Below are 24,715 nucleotides of genomic sequence, written 5' to 3'. Positions count from 1 at the left end.
TTTTACTTTTAATGATGGCCACAAATATGTGTGTAAAGTAACATCAAGTTGCAGACAACCCAGCAAGGGAATTTCATTGCAAGTGAGAAATAGCAGTGGTTTGCCATCACCTTCCTCTGCAGAGTATTTCTTGGTGGTCTCCCATCAACATACTAATCCTGCTGAGCTTCTGATATTTGATATTGGGCTACACCATGGTGTCTATCCTTGCCATGAGCACAGATTATTTTAAAAGGTAGGTCCATCAATAGGTAGGTCCGTCAATAAATACTATTGACAGTGAGCTAAGGGAACCTTCACATTTAGAGACAGTAAACCTCTAAATGCCAGTGCTAAGAAGTGACATCAAGAGAAGGACTTGGCCTCCGTGCCTTAGTGTGAAACAGGATGCTGGGCTGAATGGACCACGGAGGCTTTCCTGTGTTCACCATAATTATGCACTGTTCTCCTCCCAAAATATGCCATTATTTTCTCCCCTCAATTCCTAACAATCATGGAAAAGAGCAAAAAAGATAAGTTTCTTACTGCCTCTTATCAGTCAACACTGAACAAAATACAGCTCTTATCACTTTTTTTGAAAATGTTTACATTGAACATTACATTACATTGATAATCTGTCTCAAACTTACAGTCTAAGACTACTATGTTTAATGTCCATATGATGTATACAATAACAGTTTGGCAAAAGTATCAGGAAGATTTTGATTTCTTCCTCATCTTTAAATTTATACTTAGAGAAAAAATAGCACAAAGCTGGATGAAGGCTATGCTGTAATTGTTTGAGAGATGGGGGAAGGATTGGCCGCTGTCTACATCACTTTTGCCTGAAAAAGATAATCGGTGGTGACTCTACAGAGTGCATCCAAGGTTGTCATCACTTTGCCAGGAGTGCCTGAATGCTGGGAAAGCAAGAACAAATCATCAGTGGTAATGACAGGATGTGGGGAGGGTAGTAAGACAATGTTTGTCTTCATAAACTGCCATACATGCTGATCTTTGTGTTAGAAAGATCCTATTTTCCTTGAAAGCATATTGTTATAAGCAGTCCAAATGGAGTTGTCCAAATGGAGCTTAATATCATTAAGAAGGGAGCTTACTGAGAGCAAATAACACAGCTTGACAAATAAATAGAGAGGCCTTCATTTCATCTTATAATGCAAGATCAACAATGCTTCTTGCAGCTGTTTGTGATGCATTCTTCAATTCAAAACTCTGCAGGGTGGTTTCATTAAGAGATGAGATTAAGAGGATATTTTGGTTTCAGAGTGAAATGACTTTCATGAAAATTCTGGTATCACATTAAAAAATGGCATTGCTTGCTGCAAGTATTCTGTTTCTCTTATCCTTTTATCTTGGTTCCCTGTTACAACCCAAGAGGTGTCAATACTAATAGAACAGCTCAAGGGAGGGAAAGCCCTGATCTCATTATTCCAGAGATCTTGAAGTTACATATAGATTGCTGGGCTTCTCTTTTGCCCTCTCTATTCACACAAATCAACAATTCTGGTCTGATCCCCAGTTCCTGGTTGATTGCAGTGGTGGTTTACAAAAAGGGTGATCTTACCAACCCAGCAAATTTTCACCCTATTAGTCTTCTGTCAGTTATCGGGAAACTCCACACCAAGCTGCTACTAGGGAAGCTTCAAACTTGGGCAATACATTCTCATATTTTGGGGACTGAACAAATTGAATTTACAAAAGGGAAATCATCGCTTCATCACACCCTGGTTTTATACCATCTAGCCAGCAAATACCCAGGTAGCACAAACAATAAACTCTATGCTGCCTTTGTTGATTTAAAGGCGGCTTTTGACACCATTTCAAGAGATTTACTTTGGACTAAGCTTGCTGCCCTGGGTATCAATAATAGACTTCTCTACCTAACAAGACAACTGCACCCGGATTCCATCTACACTTCCAAAGGGGTCAAAAAGGGTGGTCTTGCACTGCCCTCTCTGCAGTTAACAGGTTTTGGCTGTCTGTCCATTAGTTACAATCTGACCATTCTCTGATCCTATTACAACTTTCAGATACTTGAGCCAATTCTTGGATTTTCCTGATTGAAAAGAAAATTGAGTCTATCGGACTTTCTATCGATTCACTGTATTCTTTATCCTATTCAGAAGCCTTTAAACTCATTGAGGGCCTATTATTGGACGGGATTTTCTAATTTATACACAGCAGCTATGAAAACCTGTTCACCCTTACATTTCTCCATCTCATTTGATCAAGGGCAGATGACTCATTATCTGTACTTTTTAACTAACCCAGGTTTAAGATGAGCTCTCACACTTGCAAGATGTGTAACATTTTTCCTTCTGCCCTTCTCCAGGGGAGGTTCAATGCATTAGAAAAGTCCAACAGATTATGCTCCTGTAATGTAGGGCAAGTCGAATTCTTAGCCCATCAATTGCTGCACTGCTCTCGGTTTACAGGAATTAGAGCTAGATATTGGAATCTTACTCCACTGTTTTAAACAGTGCTAACAAATTTGTCTAGGTTATTATTGCTTTTAGATAACCCAGATTCTGTTTTTTCTCATTCAGCAGTGTACTTTCTTATGGAAATTATGCAGTCAACTGTGATTTTGTTCCTTTAAGGTTTCTATTTTAATTTTCAAACTATTTATTTGTATCAATGTCTGTTTTCTGCTTTTCCTTTATGCCAATAAAAGCTAGAGAGAGTTATCCCCTTTTATCCATGTGCTGCACTGAACTATTGTTTTACCGAGCAATAGGCTGTATTAAAAATATTTATTTGCTCATTTCTCCCTAACACTAAACTCTAGACAATAATGCACTGTTGATCTGTCATTAGTGTACCTAGTCAGTATACTGTGTCCTCTCAGCAGAAGGGAAGTATTTATTTAAAAATGGAAGCCATTCCTAGGAGCTGTGAGCATAGCAAGTGCATTGAATCTGATATCTCCACCGCCACCCACCAATCAGAGACCTGTGTCTGACAACCCCATTGCAGCCATATAAGGAAGCAAACAACAGATACTGATGCTGACACACCTCCTCGGCATCACCCATTTCCCAACCTCCATAAAGAGGACTATGGTATGATCAGTAGAAGATTGACAGGAAGTTCCTCGTATGCAGGCATAACTCCTCACTGGCAACAATGGTATGTTTTGCTAGGTGGACACACAGAGCTACTCCAGCTGGAGGACTCATATGCTTCCACATCTCACTTGCCAGAGGCTGAAGAGCACCATGCTGAAGAGCACAAGACCTCATCAGTCTTGAGAGATAGTCCAACTAAACAGAGAGTCTGCCTGTATGGAAAGTCAAAGGCAGAAACACTCATTTTTTTTATTCAGTTGTGATTTATATTCTCCTATAGATCTTCTTTTATTACTCCATTGATCTCACACTTTCCAGTATGTTCACATGATTATAATTTAATATATTGTTGTCTGATAAAATTGTCTGTTACCTTATCCATAGCTCATTATTTAATGGCGGTCTTTTTTTTCCAGGTGTGGCAAAATATTATTAATTTTTATTATACAAAGAAACGCTTTATTACAAACTTCTGTTAACACAAATATAAACACATAAACACATAAAATGATAAAATATATTATCATCACTGATATTCAAGTCAGGGTTAAAACCCTGACCTAGGTTCCAACACAACAAAAATAGTATGAAGCAGTACAGAACAGATTAAAAATAATCACTGTAAAAAAACATATTTGTTGACCTCCATCTTTAAACTTGAGTATATACGTCTGAATATGATATGTTTCCCCATTATCCATTTATACTATCTGCATATTTAAGGTATTCCTCTTATTATTCTATTCTTAATAGACTCTTAATAAACTCAGTCGTTCTTAATCTTCTAACCCAGTGGTTCTCAACCTGGGGTTCGGGACCCCTTTGGGGGTCGAACGACCCTTTTACAGGGGTCTCCTAAGATTCTCTGCATCAGTGTTCTCAATCTGTAAAATGGATAGGATTGGGGGTCATCACAACATGAGGAACTGCATTAAGGTGTTGCGGCATTAGGAAGGTTGAAAACTACTGTTCTAACCGTATCACTGGTAGAATTATTCTAAGTTGTTCCGACATATAGTTCACAAAAGGGGACCAAGTCATGTTAAACTTTTCCATGGAGTCTTCTCTCAACAAGCAGGTCAACTTATCTAATTCAACCTTATTGAGACTTTTTCTATCCACTCTTCTATGGTGAGAGTTGTTTGTAGTTTCCTGCTTTTTGCTAAAAAAATCCTTGCTGTAGTAGCCAAGTTGAAAAACAGAACATTATTTTGTTTTACCCTTCCATTACTACTTACTTCCAGCAAATTTTCACCTTTATAATTTCCTACATTATTTCTTGAATTGATTCCAATATTCTCATACTTTCTTGCATTGCCACCATTGGTGAAAACTACCTTCTTTAGCTTCATGTGTATATTTTAGAAAATGCTATTGGAGCAAGATACCACTATGAAAGATCTTATAAAAATTTTCTTTAAGATCCATACTCAATGTAAATTTACTAATATTTCCTGCCACCTAGTCCATTTCATCCAACATTGTATTTTTACACCACCCATTGGCTTGGGTGAATGATGTTTTTGCATTGAGGGGCTACCTTTTATCTTCTACTTTTCTAGATTCCCCAGAAGAAGTGTAGATTAAAGGTTCTTGGGGTAGTAGATTTTCTCCAGTACGCCATTGTCCCTCTCCCACCGTCCCACCTCCAAGTTGGGAATGTAAATTCCCTTCAAACCAGAGATATTACTACTAAATTATGTACCAAACATCCTTAATTTTTAAACATTAGCCTTTCATATTATTACTGCTATCACATTGGTCTTTGATAGGAAATGGAAGTCAAAAATGCCTAAAATATGTACATATTTGATCCCCCCCCCCCCTTGTCTGCCTTGTTAATGTTTCAACTGCATTGGTATTTACTAATGGCATATCAGTATTGCCTGGATTGAACTGCAGTTTACTGACCCTCCTATTTCCCATTACCTTGTCCAAGCATTTGTTCAAAGCTTCCACATAAACAACTGAGTCGTTAAAGAACCAAAAAGCTGGGTTTTATCTGATGTTGGTGGTATCTTACTCCAAGTCTCTGATCCCTCCCAGTGGCTTAATGTAAATGTCAAACAGCATTGAGTCAAGAAGGACCTCTAGGGGATCCCACTATATGACTGTGATGGGACCAAGCAGCAGACATCCAGAGCCAGCTTTCTGGAACTAACAGAATCACCAAAAATGGTTCCACCATTCCCAACCAAGGGCATCTCTTCAGAAGAATACAATGATTGATGGTATTGAAGATCACTGTGAGGTTTTAGAGAATCTGCAGGGACACACTCTTTCTGCCACTCTTCTGACAAAAATTGTCAGTACAGCTGAGACTATTTCTATCCCAAAGCGAAGCCTGGATCCAGACTGAAATTTGCCTCTTTTAAGACCACCTAATACTGTATAGCCACCACCTGCTTGCCTAAAAATGTTGACACAGGGTGGTGGTGATCTCAGTCATTTGAATTCAAGGACACCTTCTTCAGAAGCAGTTTCATAACTGCAACTTTTGAAGTAGTCAAATCACATCCTCCTACACTGAATTGTTTACTGCCTTCTGTACCTACTAATGGCAAGGACTGAACTTAGATGAGATGGGTTGCACATTTCTAAACTGCTTGCCAACTTTATCAGGTCTTGTCAACTGCAAGTCATTTTTACAACAAGAACCAGTGCTATCCTGAAATCGAACTACTGAATGCCTGGCACCCTGTTTCCCTGAAAATAAGACAGTGTCTTATATTAATTTTTGCTCCCAAAGATACGCTATGTCTTATTTTCAGGGGTTGTCTTATTTTTCTGCTCCACAGCTGCATGCTCTGGTCAACGGGCATGCTTCCAAACAAAAACTTTGCTACGTCTTACTTTCGGGGGATGCTTTATATTTAGCACTTCAGCAAAACCTCTACTACATTTTATTTTCAGGGGATGTCTTATTTTTGAGGAAACAGGAGTGCTTATGATTGCCAGCTCTTCAGTCCAGGTATTTGTACTGATAAATTTAATTTCTTAACATTGAATTTCTTTTTTTAATCTACCTGTAGCCCTTTGAGGTGCTATGTTTCTAGCACTTCTATGTCTTACATCTTGCATCATTTCCTCCCCTTTTTTGTGTGAAATGGGCAACATGTATAAAATACAGTACTCACTACCCAGATTTTGAAGGTATATGTCCAAAATGTTCCAAAGCAGCCAAGTGGTGTGTTGCTGTTTTCACACCATATGGAGACTGCATATTTCACCAGTATTGCACATAGCATATTCTTCTAGTATATGATCTAGGAATGAATGTAATGCCGGAAAAGGGCTAACATTTCAGCATTCTTAAAAGCTTAAAGTAGTCTCTCATTAGTTAATGATCCCTCACTACCATTATGTGGCTCATCGTTTTGTTTTCAAAGCATCTTTAACTTGAGCCATTAGGACAGAAGAAAGTCACAAGGAAAGTCAGACAACTATAGCATGGATTGCCATTGGTGTGTGCTTTCATTGGAAAGTGGGCCCCATTGTTGGTGATTTGTGTCTGGAATACGTGTGTCTTTAGATCATACATGACAACAACAATAAATTATTTTCATTGGTATTTCTTGGAACATTTTCAGTTATTAAACAAAATTATCTTTGCAGAAGTCTCAGAGGAAAATGTTCACAGATTGTAACTGCACTATTCCAGGATTCATCCAAAGTGACATCACTATTGGCAGTGAGTGAACAGTAGTTACAGTCCAGAATTGTTTCAGAAATGATCTACAGCCAGAAGAAAGTACTGAATGAATCTGAATATAATTTCAGTGAGAAATCAGTACTGTAATCGTACTAGACATAATATGTCAGCTCTACAACATTAAAACTGACAGATCATTACTGGGTCAGCCCTTGATTTAAATACAACAGGAGTCATATTCTAGAATCATAAGGATAACATGAACATAGACAACGTTCCCACATTGCTCCAATGAAGCAAGCTATATTCATTTCTGGACAACTTATACTTGAAGTAGGTCTTCGTATTGTACTGTATAGTATTTTCCTCTTAAAACATTTTATAGGCTGTTAAAATTATCTGCAAATTTCTGACACTTATAAATTCTTTCTGAAGGAAAGTTGTGAATCTGTAGAATGCTTCTGTATCCTCACCATGAGTTTCTCACAAGTTTTCCTTGTGAGATAGGTGAGGCTGACAGAGTTCAGAGGAAAATGTGACTAGCCCAAAGTCATTCAGCAGGGTTCATGTGTAGGAGTGAAGAAACAAATCCAGTTCACCAAATAAGAATCCCGTTCATGTGGGGAATCAAATCCGATTCTCCATATTACGGTCCACCACTTTTAACCACTACACTATGCTGGCTCTCTGGTATAGTTTGATCTCATCAGATCTTGGAAACTGAGCAGAGTTGGTACTTGGAAGAGAAATCACCAAGGAAGACTTTGAGAAGGAAAGCAATGGAAAACCACCTGTTTCTTATTTGCCTTTGTAGAGCCACCATGATCAATGAACACATGCCAAAAGAGCAGGGAGAAAGCAGCCTGATTAAACTCAGAGAAAACAAAAACATCAACCAACATTAGTTAAAATACCCATATGAATCTATCTTTTTATCTAACCAAGTTTATGCAGCCTCATCACTTACTCAGCATCTGAACTTGGGATGTGGAAGGGCATAGTAGCCAGAACTTGGAAGCAAAGCAGGGTTGGTATTTGTATGGGAGACCCTCAAGGAAGAGTTTGTAGAGGATGGCAATTGCAAACCACATCTGCTTAATCACTTGCCTTGAAAACCCTATGGAGTCATCATAAGTTGGCTGCAATTTGATGGCACTTTATACACACACTCATCAATCCTTGCCAGCAACTAGGTGTAAATGAGTCGATTCAAGTGGTTGGGTGACAAGACTGCATAAAAATGATGAAATTGCCTCACAGTAAGATGGAGGCTGGGCAGAGGAGGTGTTGTATGTTTTGTATGTGCACTGATGGAGTCATGTAATTGCACAGAAATTTCCCTATCATTTAATTTGGCCCATTTCCTGTCTTTCCTCCCTATTGTAACTAATATAAGGGGAGACATTTATTAGAGTAAAAGCATTCAGGAGAAGGTTTGTTCCCAGCTGAAACCCCTCCAGATTCTCCACAGCTTCTTTTGCTGTAAAATGAGGATATCAAGAGATTTTAAACTGCTCATATCTTTTGTGATTTCATCTCAAGTCTTTCTGTGTCAGTCCTGCTGTGGGAGCACGCACTGGCAGAATTTAGACATTATTATTGAACCATAACTTGTGATGAGAAACAATAAGTAATCTTCAGGCATGTGTATGCTCTTCTTCACTTGCAGCACATACAGTCTGAGAACTTCTTGGTTTAGGAAATCTTCAAGCACTGTTATAGAATAATCATAGTCTTTTATCTGCCAATGTCACTGCTCCCTTATAATTTTTTCCTTTTAAAATATATATATTAATGGAATACTCTTATTCCATCTCCTTTATCTTCCCATATATTTTTGTGTTCCCAATTTTCTTCTGCTTGTAGATTCTTTTAGATATATATTTACAGATTTAATATATTTTATCCTTTTAATTTTATCTTATTTATGTTAGCCTGGTCTGTGGCTGTAATAAAGATTTGTTGGTTGGTTGATTGACTGCTTGAAGGTATCTGCAATTTGTTGGGACATCCTTTCAAATCAAGATGCTTTAATGCTTTAACAAATTGCTTTGAATAATTTGATTAGTGGTATACCATTTTTCTCCTATTTTCTCCATCACCAAAGATGGAAAAGGGGAAGAGGAGCTGAAGCTGAGATAGACTTGTTAACCTTAGGTAAACTGGAGTGTTCAAGACTGAGTTCAGATTAGAATTGGGAAATTATTTGCTTGCAGTCCCCTGGCAATCTATTTTATCTCTCTATATAAAAATCTAAACGTGTGTTTGTCCCTGATGGTCTCCCTCAGAAGCTGCTGGATGGATCACCCCAAATTTTCACAGGATGTTCCTCCCTGTTGCGGGCAGGTAATCGGACCTTCAAATCGCCAAAAGTCCATTCCTGAGCCAGGTAAAACGTCTTTTTCCTGGTGCACCAGGCCATGAAGGCGGCTATGTTTAACTGTCACCCTTAGAATGTCCGTGCAGCATGTCTGTGGCCTGAGAGCTTGGTATGCCCTTAGAATGTTCGCGCAGATGGCAAGAGATGAGCAGTTAAAACAGTAAATAGGTAATACCGTTAGGTAATACGAGTGGAAGTGAAACACATACACACTTTGCCGTGTGAGACGTCAGATGGGGTTCTCCCCCTCACACACAGGTAACTTTCACTCTCTGTGCCTCACCCACTGCTACCACACAACACACATACTCTCATACACATCCAGCTCATCCTCACACACCTCACTCTGCCCTCCCTCACATCCAACCACCACTTACCCACTTCCTCACCCATATTCGCCACAGCTCTCTTTTACTAAAAGCGGGCTGGAGTTTGCCTTTTTCTTCTAAGAAAATCCGTGGGGTGGGGGCAAACCAACACTACTGGCTCTGCTTTGTTTGCACATGGCCCTTTAAGAACCCAGGGAGCGGGCCACAATCTGAACACCTCACCACCCTGTCTCTGCTGCCTGACTGGGATAGCCTCCTTGCCCCAGTTCTACCTTACCCAAGCCAGGACTGTGCATGTCAACCAGCCTCATGGACAGCGGGATTCGCACTCTGGACAGTTCCATTGTGGAATGGAAAGGGTTACCTTATACTAAAAAAACAAGACACCACCATATAATGATGTGCATTGAAAAGGGAAAGAGGGATTCCATTTGACCACCCCAAAAGGCTATGCTGCGGATCATTGGACCTACATGGACATCTGTGTGGGTTGCAGACTGGGATGAGAAGGACAATTGCCACAGCAGTGCATGGCCGGGCCCGCTAGTTCTATATAAGAATGTTGCTGTTCCAGAGAAACGGATGTTGCTCATATAAGTGCCTTGTACTTTGGAATTGTTTTCACACATCACAGTCAGGGGTAAGGTATCTGATTACACACCAATACGTGGTATACTTATATCTCCTTCCCTGTGGGACATAGATTATCCCAATAGGGACATAATTTACAGAGAACATCAGTGAGTCATCTATGAAGATAATCATGTCTGTAGAATAATTATGGACAATGCACCAGACAATAAGAACATGATTGATAGTCCATGATAATTTTGCTGACTTAAACATAAATTAATCATGATTAGTCATGGTAGGGATGAGCTAATGTATTCCATAAATTGTAAGCCTAAGTCATTACCCAATGCATTTGACACACGTGCATATTACAACTCAGCTTAACTACAGTGAGCAGAAATTAACCAGCGAACTACAAATTCCCATGAACACTGGTTGCCGCCCATTTCTTCATTACACATGACTTCTCCAAAAACATTTCCTTTTATCACCTAGTAGTTCAAGTGAGTAGACAAGCAACTATCACAATCACCTCTTGAAAGGCACATCATTATTCAGTCTTCAGTATCATGAAGCTATTGAATTCTGACACTAGTATAGCTACTCTCTGGAACAATGAAAATGAAGTTCCTAGCATGGAAAATAAATGGTGACCCTTTATTTCAGTGTTTGTGCCAGACCATTGCACCTTATTGTAAAATAGACAAACTATAAAAGCTACTGAATCATGTAATTATAACAGAAATGGAATAATAAAAAGAACGTGTCCCAAAGTCCTTATAGCTTAACTATCTAGAAGATATTGTTAGTACGTACGCTGAATTCATTAAGATGTGCAGCACTGAAACATAGAAAGCCAATGCTCTGGAGGAAGTCTGATGCACCATTTCCAGCTAGAGATGTGGTTGGATATTCAACCAGATCAATGCTCATTCATAAATATCAGCCCGGCTTCAAACTGACACGAAATTATTTCTGACTTTGGGGAGTAGACAGAAGTCTGGTTCCTCAGACAGACTCATATTTTATTGAAAGAATTCCCACAAAATGTCTAGGTGGTTAAAGGAAGACAAGGCAGTGGGTAAGGCTTCATTCCCTCAGTCTCCTTCTTTCATGCACCCAATACAGATGAGACAGTCTTTCAGGGAGATGGATTGCCAAGCACAAAAATGATAAGCTAATGTGGTCTAGCTGCAGTACTGCATGGCCGTGACAGGCACCTGCGTAAAACAAGCCTTGAAATTAACGACTCAGTGTTCAAAATTCTTTTGGTGGGCTTCGGTTCAGCACTCTGACCAAACAACATCCAATGAAAGAACTGCATTAGGTAGATCACACTGGTTCTTTGCAGGTTTATATCCCACTAATAGTTCTATGTTGAAAGCAGTTTTGTTCCAGTACTTACATCATGTCTAAGGGGAAAAAATATCAAAAAAAAAATTGCAAGTACTGGGGAAAAAAGCTAAAAATTATACAGTGGACTCTTATTTGGTGAACCAGATTTGTTTCCCCCACTGGGTGACATTGTTTCCACCCTGCTGGGTGACATTGGGCTAGTCACAGTTCTTAAGAATTCTCTCAGCCCCACCTTCTTCACAAGGTGTCTGTTGTGCAGAGAGGAAGGGAAAGGAGTTTGTAAGCCCTTGAGTCTCCTTACAAGACAGAAGGCTGGGGTATACACCCAAACTCTTCTTCTTCCTTCTCTTCTATACATGCAAAGTGACCTGGAAGTCCTATTATACATTATTCCTTCTGCTATTAACACCAGTGCCAGATCCTTATTTTTTGAAGTGGGGCAAGAGGACAAAATGACACCTGCCATATATTATATCAATCTTTTTTCTTTCTATATACAATCTGTATATATAATCAGTGTACACAACATGAATATGTAATAACAACTCTTTTAAACAACATAATAGATTGTGTTGACCTCTATGAATTATTACACTTTTACATTATCTTATCCATCTATCATCTATTAATTCCTCCTAGAATTACTTTTGTTGTTGGGAACCAAGAGAGTTCATAACCAGACATATATATTAGACTTTAGGGAGACAGACTTCAGTGAATTCAGAGGCAGGATTAGAGTTATTCCAAAGAAAGAATGCTAAAAGGGTAAAGAACAAATGAAGGGTGGGCTTTCCTATAACAAGAGCTGTTGCAAGCTCAGGCTGTCAATATTCCAGTAAGATGGAAACGTAGAGGAGAATTCCCTATGATGGGGCAAATTTAAACTCCAATGAAGAGAGCTCACCACTCAAATGAATAAAATAGAAACAAAATCTTTATTCTAGAAAGTGGGGTAGATGCTTGTAGGCTATGTTACCAAAGCAAAATCCTCCTACCTGGAAGAGAAACTTATATTGTGATCCATGAGGAAGCAAAGTTTGTTAACTGAAAACAATTTTGCTTAATGATCTTTTGTTTTGTTTTTGTCCTCTTCTAAATATTGGGATTCTTTAAAACAAAACTTTAATGATATACATTGAATTGGAAGTGGAAACACCATGGATGGTTGACCCTGGTTGCTTTGCACCTTAGACCTTTGCTGGTGCACCGAGAGCTCTTTGTCCTCTCTCTTTGCATCCTTGGTGCTTTTGAACTAACACAGCCTACAAAGCTGATGAGCAGTAGATTCAGGTTGGAAAAAGGGACTACTACATCTTTATAAAGTGAGTGACTAGAATGTGGAATTCGCTGCTAAAGCATGGGGGGATGGCCACAGGCACAGATAGCTTTAAAAGGAGACTGGATAGATGCATGGAGAAGAGGTCTATCAGTGACTACTAGCCATTGTGACTAAAGGGAACCTCCATGTTTGGAGGAAGTTAAATTCTGAATCCCGGTGCTAGGAGGCAAGATCAGGGCAAGACTTCAGCATGTATGCCCTGTTGCTGGACCTCCAAATGAAATGTTTGACCACTGCGTGAGACAGAATGCTGGACTATTTGGTCTGATCTAGCAGGGCTCCTCTTATCTTCTTATGTCATCAAAATGACATGTTGACACAGCTTTCTTCCATTTCCTAATTGTATGATAGATTAGTGTAAAGGCAGAATACTGGACTTTGATATGGAAGGCCCAGGTTCAAATCCCTACTCTGCCATGGGTGCCAGGCATATATTCTCAGCCTAATCTACTTCACAGGATAAAATGGAGAAGAGAAGAATGAGGGATGCCATCCTAAGCTCATAAGAACATAAGAACATAAGAACAAGCCAGCTGGATCAGACCAGAGTCCATCTAGTCCAGCTCTCTGCTACTCGCAGTGGCCCACCAGGTGCCTTTGGGAGTTCACATGCAGGATGTGAAAGCAATGGCCTTCTGCGGCTGTTGCTCCCGAGCACCTGGACTGTTAAGGCATTTGCAATCTCAGATCAAAGAGGATCAAGATTGGTAGCCATAAATTGACTTCTCCTCCATAAATCTGTCCAAGCCCCTTTTAAAGCTATCCAGGTTAGTGGCCATCACCACCTCCTGTGGCAGCATATTCCAAACACCAATCACACGTTGCGTGAAGAAGTGTTTCCTTTTATTAGTTCTAATTCTTCCCCCCAGCATTTTCAATGAATGCCCCCTGGTTCTAGTATTGTGAGAAAGAGAGAAAAATTTCTCTCTGTCAACATTTTCCACCCCATGCATAATTTTATAGACTTCAATCATATCCCCCCTCAGACGTCTCCTCTCCAAACTAAAGAGTCCCAAACGCTGCAGCTCTTTCCCTCATAAGGAAGCAGTGCTCCAGTCCCTCAATCATCCTCGTTGCCCTTTCTCTGCACTTTTTTTCTATCTCTTTCAATATCCTTTTTTTGAGATGTGGTGATCCAGAACTGAACACAGTACTCCAAGTGTGTGGCTCGCATCCACAATGGCTTCTATATAAGGGCATGACAATCTTGCAGTTTTATTATCAATTCCTTTCCTGATTATCCCCAGCATAGAGTTTGCCTTTTTCACAGCTGCCAAGGTTATACATTGAGTGGACATTCCCATGGAACTATCAACTAAGATGCCCAAATCCCTTTCCTGGTCTGTGACTGATAGCACTGACCCCCTGTAGCTGTGTATGTGAAGTTTTCTGGATTTTTTTGGGTTCCCTATGTGCATCACTTTGCATTTTGCTACATTGAACTGCATTTTGCCATGCATTTCTTAGCCCACTCACCTAATTTATCAAGGTCCGGCTTGGAGCTCCTCAAGAATCCCTTTGTGGTTCTCACCACCCTACATAATTTGGTATCATCTGCAAACCTGGCCACCCACGCTTACCTCCACCCCCCCTACTTCCAGGTCATTTATGAATAGGTTAAAGAGCACTGGTCCCAATACGGATCCTTGGGGGACACCACTCCCCACATCTCTCCATTGTGAGAATTTCCCATTTACACCCACTCTTTGTTTCCTGTTTCTCAACCAGTTTTTAATCCATAGGGGACTTCCCCTCTTATTCCTTCATTGCTGAGTTTTCTCAATAGTCTCTGGTGAGGAACTTTGTCAAAAGCCTTTTGGAAATCCAAGTAGACAATGTCCACTGGTTCCCCCTTATCCACATGCCTATTTACATCCTCAAAGAACTCTAGTAAGTTTGTAAGACAGGATTTGCCTCTGCAAAAGCCATGCTGACTCTTTCTCAGCAGGTTTTGCTTTTGTACATGTTTTATAATTTTATCTTTAGCTCCTTGGAGGGAGGGCAGTATTTTAAAAGTAGTATGCTGATAAAAAATCACAAGGTGCTTGTGATTTTTTTTGTTTGTTTTTGTCCTCTTCTAAATATTGGGATTCTTTAAAACAAATGTGTGTGCTTCACCTTGTGATTAAAACAGGGTGATTAAAACAATTAACTCCAGTTTTGGTACAGAAGTAAAAGGCGCTTTTCATATAACCCAAATATAGCATTTTGATGCAGGAAATAAAATGTTTCCTCCATGGAGTTCTACATGGTTTTTAGCTCAAAATGTTTTATTTTCTGCCTGAAAATATTTTATTTACTTGCTGTGCAGTGTCTCAGCATCATGTGCAGACCAGCCTCATCATGTTGGCATTGCAGAAGTTATATCCGGTAACAAATCATGAAGGCATTGTCACATGCTCAGCTCAAGGTCAGGTGGTGTGTGCAGCAGTAGGGAAGGCAGTAAGCTGCACTCACAGGTTGGAACCTGTCTGCCTCAGTGGTTCTCCCACCCCCACCACCCAGGACAACTGTCCCCTAGCCCCCTAGATCTGATCCTGATTAATGCTACTTTTTAACGTATTCACGTAAATCAAATAACTTTGCCATGACCAGCAGGGGCGTAGCTAGGGAAAATGTAGCCGGGGACGAAATCTGAGTTTTGCGCCCCCCCCCCCGCATGGGCAGCTGCCCTCCACCATTACTACCCAGAGCAGCCGAGGGGAGGAAGAGAGTCGCCCAGGCCATCCCCTGCCCTCCCAAGCAGCGGATTGCTGCCCCCCCATCAGGACCTGGCTGGGGCTGCCCTCGGCTGCTCTGGGGGTGTTTGGCGCGCTCCGTGGCTGGCAGGGCCTTCTGCAAGGATTTTTCTCCTTTAAAAGAGCTGGAGACTTTCTTGCAGGCTCTTTTACAGGAGGAAAATCACTGCAGAAGGCCCTGCCGGCCAAGGAGCACATCAAACACCCCCAGAGCAGACGAGGGGAGGAAGAGAGTCGCCCAGGCCACCCCCTGCCCTCCCACGCAGCGGATTGCTGCCCCCCCATCAGGACCTGGCTGGGGCTGCCCTCGGCTGCTCTGGGAGCTTACGCTTCTCTCCGAAAGGGCTGGTGGGCCTTCTGCAAGGATTTTTCTCCTGTAAGAGAGCTGGAGACTTTCTTGCAGGCTCTTTTGCAGGAGGAAAATCCTTACAGAAGGCCCTGCCGGCCACGGAGCGCGCAGATGAGGGGAGGAAGAGAGTCGCCCAGGCCACCCCCTGCCCTCCCAAACAGCGGGTCGCTGCCGCCGCCCGCCCGCCCACCCAGTGCCTGCTGCTTACCTGACTTGTTGTTTGTCTTCAGGCTCTGGCAGGCAGGCGCTCCGGGACTGCTGGTGGCTCATGGAGTGGAAAGGGCTCCCTTTACGGCAGCCTTTCCGTTGCTCCTCTTCAAGCCACCAGGTCACATGTGGTGCCTGTTTAAGCTGTGGGCCCTCCCCCTCGAACTCCCCGCCCTTCAGGCAGCCTCAGCACGCCCACAAGGAGGCCTGCTTGGGCTCCACGTCCGCCCCAGCAAGGCCAGGCATGCCCAGCAGCTCAACCACAACCAGCAGCCAGCAGCTGCCGCTGCCACCCCTCAGGTGACCTGGCAGGAGCCCGCCCGGGGCGACCGCCCCGGATGTCCCCATTGGCGCTATGCCAGTGATGACCAGCCATAGATAGCATTATCTCCCAAGGAAGGAATTACAACTGGATAGCATTATGAGGTATTGCCCAATCTATACTGTTTGGTTTGCTGATAAAGGCATCATTTTAGGCTTAAAGCTCTGGTCCCATTGATGTTAGAGTAAAATCTTGCAATACCTGACTATTTTCAACTTGTTTATATTTTCCCATTCTAACCTTGCACAATAGTGCACATTAATTTTCAGCTGAATGAACACAGAATTCATTTATCCTTTTTTACAGTTATTGCTTAGGCAATGAATTAATCTAACTTTGCTCTGTTTGTGCTTACTGTAGTGTAAAAACAGATGTTATTGTTTTATCAAAGGCTTTCACGGCCGGATTCAACCGGTTCTGGTGGGTTTCCTGGGCTGTGTGGCTGTGGTCTGGTGGATCTTGTTCCTAACGATTCGCCTGCATCTGTGGCTGGCATCTTCAGAAGGGTATCACAGAGGGAAGTCTGTTGTGTGGGGAAGCATATGCGCTGAATACTACGTGTCCTCCTGCAACTGGACAAAAGCACCCTGAGGGGTCATTTCAGCCCTAGAAAACAGCATTGTAAAGAGATTGGAGCCCCTGCTCCATGAATTTGGTCGTTCTGATCTGAATCAGGCTCTATGTGGAAGGAAATTTCCTAGAGCTGTCATGAGAAATAGCTACAGGGACAGCAAGTAGCAGATGTATGATGTAGTTTGGCGTAAGGATGCAGAATGTTATTTTAAGAGGAAAAGGACTAAGTTTCCCAGATGCCCTCTTTGTTGCTTGCTGCCACTCAGAAGAGCAATGGGGAAAAATGGGCAGAAAGCAGTGTTGTGCCAATATGACATCTTCTGGGTATTTGCTAGCAGTGATGTTGTGCTACTGCTGAGATGTCATTTCCCTGTTCTCACTCTTTCCCTCTCCCACTGATTCCTAGCAACCCTAGATGGGTGAAACTGGTCAGGAAGTGTTGCCTACTTGGGTGTATTTTTTTATATGTGCTTATTTAATGGCCAAATAATATTGTTTTATTATATTCAGTATACCCTCATTGAATTCAACCCAATTTGGTGAGGGAACCAAAGAAAAGGATCAGAAATTACACTGATAATTTTTAGGCTTTGTGAAATAACAGGAATTAAATTCTTTTGTTACATAAATCCGATTTTTTTTCCTAAAAGTAACCATAATCTTTAGAAAACAGAGCCAATGGGAGAAACAGAAGCAGACTGTATGTCTATTTTTGTTTTGTTCTTATTTTCTCCCCCTGCCCCAAAACACCAGAGATAGATCTGTTCTAACATTTGGCTTTGGATAGAGTAATTGTATCCACACTGGGATTCATTTCTGTTTGCTTTTCTGCTGGATGTTTCTGTCCCTGATCTGTAGAAAACATAATTTACCTGGCACTGGATAAAGCCAGTGCAGCCATTTATTTAATTAACTGATAGTCCAAACATCCCTGCTTGGGAGTAAGCCAAAAATATTTCTAGTTAACAGTTCTAAAAGGTAAAGGTAGTTTATCTGGGTTAATTAAGTTCAAAAAGAGAGACACAACACAGTTCATAAAGAGTGTAGAATGGTAGAACGTGAATCTGATTTCAAATTCTAGTTCTATCACTAAATTCTTTTGTCATGGCAGACCAAATCTTTGCTTTATGGTCTGCTAGGCGGCCTAGAGACAGCTGACCTCAACCTGGCCTTGATCAATCACCTTTTTCTACCACAGCAGTGTTTTTCCCTGTGGGGCCAGAGCCGCTTCTCTGGTCCTACACAGCAAGATTAGTTTTAAGAAAAACTAAGTTAGAAATAAAAGCAAGGCATCTGATATTAGAAAAACAAACAGACAGTTTACTTAGCAGAATATAGCAAGTTACAGAATGTGAACACTCCCCAGTGCCCTCGAGTGATAGACACTGAATTTAGAACGTTACAGAATACAGATAAGTTACAGAAGGTGACCTCTCCCTAAGGGGAGGCACGCCCCAATACAATGTTTAGAATGTTACAGGAGGTGACCTCTCCCGAAGGAGCGGCCTTGGTGCATTCAAGCGAGAGACACGGCCAGTAGAGGAAGACCTGAGTTTTTGAAAATGCAAAAACGTCACATAATCCTTCCCCTTACATTTCACGTATTATAATTCATATGTGTTCAAACTCCATTGGTCAGATCTGTCTTTGGTCACATGAAGACAGTCTACGTTTATTCACATTCCAACGCTGCATGCTATGAGCTCGTAGCCCTCTACGCATATACAAAGAGCTACAGCCATAAAGTAGCTTGTTCCTCCAAGAAAAACCCGTTCTCTGAGTTTGGCTCTCAGAGAGAGATGCCCTAGGCAATCCAGGCTTAAGCTATGCAGCATTCTGACATTCTTTTAGATCATAAAACTTCTCCTCAATTCCCCAGCATGAAATGTTAAAACATGATTCTAACAATTATACAATGATTCTAAGAAAATAGAATTATAGTGAAATACAAATACAGGTGAATTACTCATTTATCCTTTGTGTTCTAATTTAACTATATAGAAAAACACTTTGTAATTTAACTAATCACATTCATTTCTAACCCAGAAACCTAACCAAGAAAACAAGGTAATATAAAATGCATCTTGTCTTCTGTCATGTAGGCCCTCAGTGCCAGGATACTAAAGATGTTATCTTGCTGGCCTGCATATTCACTGAGAAACCTGGCTTCTGACCTGTTGCTAAAATGCAAGCTTTTGCTGGTCACTTACACAGAAGCTCCATTTTGATTCATTGCAATCTCTGGTTCTATAACTTAATCCTCCTTGATTAAACAATTTATACACATTCTGATCCGTTCCCACATCCCTAACAATTCTAACCGGGAGAGGGGGCACCTCTTCCACATGGAGCTCCCGTGTTAACTCAACCCTGCACCATATTGTCACAGGTATACTTGAAGTTACTATGTGCCCAACAGTTTCATAATTTTCATAATCAGTCTTCAACTTGGAAGGCTGGAAAAGGATGATTATCTGTGTCAAGTATAATCTGTGGCTCCCTTGTGGTGCCCTGTCTCTCAGGGACAGAAACATTTATAATTTCAGCAAACAGGGAGCTCTGCTTCTCTTTGCTGACTTCTACAGCAATTGGTTGAGGGAGAAAGGTTCTCAAAAGATGTTTTTTGAAAGCCAGTCTAGAAATGCACAACCTGTATAGATGTAGGTGGTTCCAATAAAGTGTAATCCTAAGAATCATGACTTTTCTACATCTATAACAAAAGCCAACTAATATAACACACTCTGGAAGCTTTTTTTTAAAAGATCTATGCATTTGTCTAGATATTTAAAGTGAAGAGGGAAGTATTGTGGGTCTTAGAGTTAAGGTTTCTTGTCTGTATTCCATATTTCAACAGACAAAGCAGTGTGGAGCGTTTTCCACACAGACTATATATCCTGGGATAAGGAAGTGAAACATCCCAGTTTGGCCATGACTTCCAGGTCTAACTTGGGCTCGCCCCGTGAGATTACTCTTATCTTGCAGCTTTCAAAAAACAATAAATTGGCGTTTTTTTAAAAAAAACCTGCTGCTCCTGCTCCCATGCAAACAATGCAGGAGATGGACCGGTTTATTTTCCTGCCTCGTCACCTGCAGCCAATCAGAACATTGGAAAAATGGGACAGTTTGTGCATACATGGCAACATTGGAAAATGAAAGTAAACCGGGAGCCCTGTGTAATCACGTGGAGTTCTCCCTCCCAGCCTGAACCTGCTGATGGACTGCTGTGCAGAGGGAGAAACTGAGATAGAAACATCCTGGTATGTATGGTCCCAGTTTTCCCCCTGGATATTTTGTCTGTCTGGAAAATGCCTGTGATGCAGCTGATATGAGGTTGTACCTTTGGCCTTCTGGGGAAAAGGGCAATAGCAGCCTTCAACTGAAAATACTAAAGAGCAATATCACCCAAAGGGATCCCTTAAATGACTTAGAGTATAGGATAAATATTGTACAGACAGTGTGCTATGACTGTTAGAATTTTCAATCTGGGAGACACAGGTTAAAATTCTTACTTTGACAAGGAAGCTTGCTGAGTGACCATGGCTTCCTCACATAATCTTACCATAACCTACGTCCCAATTCCTAAATTCCAGCTGGGTGACCTTGGCCTAGTCACAATTCTTCAGAACTCTCTCAGTCCACCTACCTCACAGGGTGTCTGTTGTGGGGAGAGGAAGGGGAAAGGAGTTTGTAAGCTCCTTTGATTCTCCTTACAGGAGAGAAAGGGATATAAATTCAAACTATTATTATTATTATTATTATTATTATTATTATTATTATTATTATTATTATTATTGTGAAGATAAAATGGAAAAGAAGAGAAAGTTGTAAGCCACTTCGGGTCCCTATTTGGGATAAAAGTGAGATATAAATAAAATAAATATATTAACAATACTATAGAGAAAATTATTTTGGCAGATGCATTGGTAAGTAACTGGAAACCCATAAACAAATGATCTTAATTTTGCTTTGTATGTTGTCTTTTATTTTTTTGTAACTTGTTTTGGGTCTTTGTATTATGCCATTAAAGGCTATCTGTTATCTAACTGGAACCAAACCAGCTGATGGAAAAGCACTTAAGGCACAGCTTGTTTCCAGAACAAACTAGCTAGTAGCTCCCTTGTCAAGCTGAACACAAAACCCCCCATTATTTTTCAGTTTGTTAGTGTTTGCCATAAATATATAGACCCTGGCATTGTCAGTCCTGATGTTTTTTGAGAATGTTTTACTGTTGTCATGGGAATCAATACTCCCAAGCCAACAATAATACAAGAGAAGTTGAAATCCCTCAGAGCAGTGGGCATGGGAGACTGTGGAGATGCTTCCAAAACTCTTTGTTAGCTTGAACAGAAAGTCTAAAGTGAGAAGGCTGTTACAATAAATACTTTTTAAAAATCCTTAATTAAGGAGCTTCTCCAATTTATTTATTTTTGAAAGTTGTATCATAGCCACAGCTTCTAAGGCAACAAGCAAAGGTATTTGAACAACTGTGAAACCACTGAATATTTTTCATTTTATAAATACACTACTAAGTCTGCATAAAGAAGTCTCCAATAAGTTGAGATATAAGTTAGATCATGGCAGAAAAAGGAGGAATGAGCAATTACTGACCTATGGGTTGATATCACATCATGACATTTACTAGAGCCCGTGGTCTACAACCTGTGGCTCTCCAGATGTTCATGGACTACAATTCCCATCATCCCATGATGGCATAGCCAATTAGCCATGCTGGCAGGGGCTGATGGGAATTGTAGTCCCTGAACATTTGGAGAGCCACAGGTTGCAGACCCCTGTACTAGACTGACTGAGTTTACAGGTAGTTTGCTATTGCCTTCCCTAGGACCTTTCCCCACTTACCTTAACCCCCCCTATGCTGCGCGCTCCTCTCAGCGCGCGGCATCCCTGACACGCGCCCAGGTGTCCCCACGACCCCACGCTCTGCGCGGGGTCTTCACAAGGCGCCATTTAAAAGAGCGCCAGGGATGCCGCATGCTGAGGGGGCTTAAGGTAAGTGGGGAAATGCCCCTAGTCATCTACAATTAACCCCAGCAAGTTTTCCCAAGCCAACAATAATACAAGAGAAGTTGAAATCCCTCAGAGCAGTGGGCATGGGAGACTGTGGAGATGCTTCCAAAACTCTTTGTTAGCTTGAACAGAAAGTCTAAAGTGAGAAGGCTCACCTCAGAAGGATAGAAGACTGAATCAACCTTGAGCTGGCAACCAAAACCCAACTTCTGATGCAATTGAACTTGCGTTGTGAGTAGAGCTTTGACTGCAGTACTGCAGGCTACCACTCTGGGCCATAAAACTCCTAGAAACCCACATTCAATTCAACAAATCAAAATGGATAAATAATGGTTTGGCATGGCACCTGGCCAGACATCACGCAAATAGCTGCGGAAAAGGCCTCTTAACCAGCCACCTCACCTTTGAAAGTGGGGACACTCAGGTATATCTATACATATCCTACACATCCTTCAAGGAGCTAACAGTAGCATGCATGTTCTCAGCGCTTTTCTTTGTTAAAAATTTTAAGTACTTACATATAAAGTCTAGTGAATTCTCACCAATGCCCCTTTCACTCAGCACATCCCAACAAGGCTGTTCCTGAGGGGCCACTATGTCCCCAGGAAGTCTAGCTCTCAGCCTGAAGTTGGCCAATCATTTGTGCTTGGTTGCAGAGAGTGTGGGAGGAGGGTGGGGGGTGACAGGATTATTCTTGGCAATTGTACCTGGTGTTGCCTGCCTGACCAGCCACATCATTATTGATGTGGAGGTAGCAGACCAGAGGGCTGCAGCTTTCAGTTTGGTCCACAGCTCTTGTTTCAAATGAAGGGGCTGCAGGTGTGTGTGACTTTTGGAACCCTCTTCCATGAGCCTAAAATGGATCTCCTTAAGAGGCACTGGGGGATGGGGTACATAACAGTTAACATCAGGGCTGATGCATTAATCGCATCCCCAAGGAGCTAGTGGTGAGTAAGAACATCAACTTCCATTGTTTCTGCTCCTAATATCCATCTTGCCACAGTTGGGTTGGAAAGGGGTTACTGAAAGCAGTTGGGCTATCGGCTGTAACCATTGTCCTCACTCTATGCTGGGTCAGGACCTGAGGAACCCATAATCAATATATTTGTGGCTTGATCCTTCTGTCCATTCTCACGGTCTGGTCCCCACTCCAGGCCCAGCCAAATTTTGGAGGGCGCAATAGGCTGTAATAGAGGAAGGAAATCATAGCTGCTCTCTCTTAAGAAAAGTGTATTTATTTTTTCATAATGATATGGTTGGATACAGGTCATTATCTAGTAATCCTGATTATGACCCTGTAAAGTAATGCAGCATTATTTTATCCAGAGGCTATGAAGCTGTGGCTTGCTGACCTAAAGCTACCTGCGAGTTCAAAGCAGTAAGGAGAGTTGATTCAACAACATGTTTTTATTTCTTCATACTTTTGTAAGGGGCAGCAGTGGTGTAGTGGCTAAGAGCAGGTACACTCTTATCTGGAGGAACTGGGTTTGATTCCCAGCTCTGGGTTTGATTCCCAGTTTGAGCTGTGGAGGCTTATCTGGGGAATTCAGATTAGCTTGTGCACTCCCACACACGTCAGCTGGGTGACCTTGGGCTAGTCACAGTTCTTCAGAGCTCTCTCAGCCCCACCCACCTCACTGGGTGTTTGTTGTGAGGGAAGAAGGGCAAGGATGTAAAACCTTTGAGTCTCCTAAAGGAGAGAAAGGGGGAATATAAATCCAAACTCCTCCTCCTCCTCCTCCTCCTTCTCCTCCTTCTCCTTCTTGATTTGCCTTCCCCCACAAGGTATCAGTACCATCACACAAAAAAAGTCTTGCTTGTTCTACACATTTTTAATCCATACATCAACACTGTGAAGTAGGTTAGGCTGAGAAAGAATGTGTGGTCCAAAGCCAGTCAGTACATTTTATACCTACAGTCAGACACTTTAATCACTACATTGCACAGACAGAGAGTGGACATTAGTAGGCAGGTTCATATGAGAAGAAGCCACCCTTTACTTTGACTCTATTCAATGCCCTTTTATAGAAAGTATTGCCTAGAAAGTGTAGCCTGACTCATCATTCTTTTACAATTTGTTAATAAACTGCCACATTAATATCGACAATATATTCAGTCAGGTAATGCTAAAAATAGGGCTTTTGTTTTGGAGATACTCTTGAAACCAAACAGTTTCAAGTGCTTGTCTTTAGAATATTTGGTGACAAGGTTTCAGAACTGTGTAGAGATTTCTTTAATGTTTCAGAGCTTTATTGTAGAAAGTGTAAGAATTGGCTCTTGGAAATCAGCTGATGCTCAGGGGCAGAAGATTGTGTTGATGATTACTTAGACTGCCTTGTTTTACCTTAACATAGATGCAATTTGAGTCTACAGGGCTTCTGTTTAAGAATGTTGGCACCTGACAAGCATTTTCTTTGAATAACTGATCATCAGCTTTATTTCTGTTTCTGTTAGTGTTTCAGTATCTTCAGTGATGCAAATGTAAGTGTACTTTTTGGTTACCGAAGATGAGTAAATAAAAATGGAAAGCATCTAATTAAATGCCGCTTTGAAAAGTTGACTGTCATGAAAATAACTGTGGACTCATCAAACATGAAACCTAAGCTTAATTCACAAAGTGAGAGTTCTATTCCCAGAGAAATTTCAGACACAAATCCCCAATTATTTGTTAAAGAGAAATGGAAGGTCTGTCATTGATGGAATGGATTTTTTTTTCAGCTGGATAGCTGTTTTCAGGCTGTTCTCAATTAACACTCTGAATTTTAGTATTTCCTTCATTGATAGGAAATGCGTTTGAAACCATT

This window comes from Sphaerodactylus townsendi, linkage group LG10, assembly GCF_021028975.2.
Source record: "Sphaerodactylus townsendi isolate TG3544 linkage group LG10, MPM_Stown_v2.3, whole genome shotgun sequence".
NCBI lineage: Eukaryota > Metazoa > Chordata > Lepidosauria > Squamata > Sphaerodactylidae > Sphaerodactylus > Sphaerodactylus townsendi.
This window is presented reverse-complemented; position numbering follows the sequence as displayed.